The sequence below is a fragment of the Blastomyces dermatitidis genome, assembly GCF_000003525.1.
Source record: "Blastomyces dermatitidis ER-3 genomic scaffold supercont1.3, whole genome shotgun sequence".
Taxonomy (NCBI): domain Eukaryota; kingdom Fungi; phylum Ascomycota; class Eurotiomycetes; order Onygenales; family Ajellomycetaceae; genus Blastomyces; species Blastomyces dermatitidis.
The window spans coordinates 427,263-430,622 of NW_025544776.1; positions in this window are offsets into that span (position 1 = coordinate 427,263).

Genomic DNA, 3,360 nt, shown 5'->3' on the forward strand with positions numbered 1-3,360 from the left:
TTAGTAACTCTTCTGCTACAGCTTCTATTCTCTTTGTAAAGAAATCAGATAAGTAACTCTGATTCTATGTGAACTATTGAGAACTGAATAGATTAATAAAAAAAGACTGCTACTTTTTATCTCTTATTAATGAAATTTTAGCTTATATTAAGTAAGCTTAATAATTTATAAAGCTAGATATTATCACTGCTTTTCATAAGATCTATATCACTGAAGAAGATGAGTAACTTACAGTATTTTAAACACAATATAATTTCTTTGAATGAGTAGTTATATCTTTTAAATTGATTAACACTCTCAGTAGTTTCAGAAGTATATTAACTGAGCAATCTAAGATTTCTTTAATAAGTTTGTATCTACTTATCTCAATGACATTCTCATCTTCACTAATGAGTTCAGAAAAGAATATGAAGAATATATATAAAGAGTATTATAACAACTACAAGAAGTAGAACTACTAATAAATATAGATAAGTATGATTTTAAAGTCAAAAGTATAAAATATCTAGACTTTATCATAGAAGCTGATAAGAGAATCTGAATGAATTCTGAGAAGATCTCTGCTATTCTTGAATGAAAGACTTTATACACTGTAAATAATATACAAAGCTTGATTGAATTTACTAACTTCTATCAGTAATTTATACAAAACTTCTCAGATATTGCAAGATCACTTATAGAACTCATTAAAAAGAACTCAGTATTTTAATAATCAGTAGACACTGAAGCTGCATTTATAAAAATAAAGAAAATATTTATTACTATCTCTCTGCTGATAATATTTAATTCTGATTATAAAATAGTTATTAAAGCTGATTTCTCTGACTAAATTATAGAAAAAGGTATATTATAATATAATAATAAATATATCTTACAATTATACATCTTTATATCTAAGAAACTGAGTCTTACTGAGTATAATTATAAGATTGATAATAAGAAACTTCTCATAATAGTATACTATTTAGAAGAATGAAACTCTGAGCTTCAAAGTATCTTTAAATTTGAGATAATCACAGATTATAAGAATCTTAAGTATTTTATAATTATCTATAAGCTTGCTGAATTACAGATGAAATAATCAGAGCTATTAAGTTATTTTCATTTCATAATACACTATCACTCTGATAGTCAGAACTCAATGACAGATACTCTCTTATAATAAGAGTAAGATATACTATCTAATGTAACAGATACTCACTGAATGAATCAAGAGCACTGACTTTTAAATCTGAAGATACTAGTTAATTATAATACAATTACTTATAACACTATATATACTTCTGTAATTAGAACTGCTATCAGTGTTCTGACTTCAATCTACATTCAATAAATTATAATATATAACAGCTCAGACTGATAGACTTCTTTAAATACTTACTGAGACAGTATATTAAAAAGCACTCTGATTTTCCTCAGAACTATATATAAGAATTCACATCTCAGAATACTTAATTAATAATAATGACACTCTGTAATTCTATAAACAATATTAAGTCTCTGAGTCTGAACTCTTACATACTCAGATAATGTAAGAGATATATAATTTATCTATAACTAATTATCTAAGTTATGAATAACTATATTAAATAATCTCTTGAGAGTTCTACTAATCTGAGATATTAAATAGTATTAGATATTTTATCTGAAACTGTAATTATTATTCTTTCATTATCTTATAAAAGAACTATAGAAAATATTTACTGAAATTACTTAATATCTTTAACAGAATCTAATAAGATATAGTAATTAACTTCACTGTCAATCTCTCTAAGAGTAAGAATTGTAAGAATATTCTGATTATTATTAACTAATTAAGTAAAGATGTAATATTGAAATCTTATAATAAGATAAATACTGAACAAGTTATCAAAGTCTTCTTACAGAGTTCATTCTATCAGATATATAACTTACTGAGATCTATAGTATTTAATCAGAGCTGTTAATTCATAAGTACTTTCTAAACAAGAATCTGTTAAGTTCTCAAGATTATATATTATTTATTAACTGTCTATCACTCTGAGACTGATAATACATCAGAATAATTAATTCAGACTGTAAAGAACTATCTTTATAAGTTCTATAATTATTTATAAGATAATTAATATAATTTTCTTCTATATATAGAGATTATTATCAATGACTGAGATATCATTTCAACAGATATAAGCCTATTCTTTCTTATATATAGTTATTATATAAAGGCGTTAAATCTTCTAGAGATTATATATTTCACAGTGAATCTCTGCAGTCTGATTGTGACGGGCTGCGCCCGATCAATTATATAGACTATTCCATTACACTTCACAGATTCCAACCGCTTCATTCTTAAACGCGTATGCTCCGATTCTCGGCCATTCTTAATCACTGATCCTCGGCCGCCACGAACGCGTATAGATTCTTCCACCTTGAAGCCCTATCATATATGTCATCACATATGTGTATAAATATTCACTCTGATTTCTGATTTTTAGACTTTCTCTTTCTTTTCTTCTCTAATGATTTTCTCCTTTGTTATATAAGACCTATTAATATAATACTAATCTATTCAGCGTAGGCCTCTTATACTAGAAAAACATTCATTATCTTCTTATTAGAAATGATTACTCACTGAGATATCTGAATGTGTAAATAATACATAAGAAGTAGAGAAACAGTTAAACAGTTAAGTGAACACTGATTTCTCAGATAGAAGCTTGCTTATCAGTTATTCTGACCCTGTAATAAAATCTTATAAAGAAAATGTCAGTGAAAGACCTGAGAGTTCTGATCTCAGATATATGAGATATTCATACAATTACACTTTTTCAGATATCACACATCTGATAAAATGATATAATCATGTCTAATGATAATATGAAATCTTTGAATGTAAGCATAGAAATAATATCACAGTAGCTCTGAGTAATGTTGAAATTACAATAATAATAAATAGCTGATATGCATGCAACTCAACAACTTCAATATGAAGAGATTTAATAATTAACTTATGTAATTTATATCTACAGAATTAAATACAAAAGTTCTGAAGAAATACTTAGATACTCTTATATATTTTAATACTTCTGATCTCACTCTCTACTCATTATAAAGAATGAAAATGCTTACAAAACTGAGTGTAGATGAAGATATTATTAGTTCACTAATTAATCAAGATTAATATATCAATGAATGATTGAAGAATCACATGAAACAGAAGTTTCATTCATGAATAAAAGTATATGAATCAGTGTTATAAATATCTGATAATATTATGAAATAGCTTCATATTCTGTTCTGAGACACTGTCATGCAATAGAAAGTATTAGACTAATTACAGAGTACTTAACAGAGAAACACTTCTCTTATAATATTTATTTC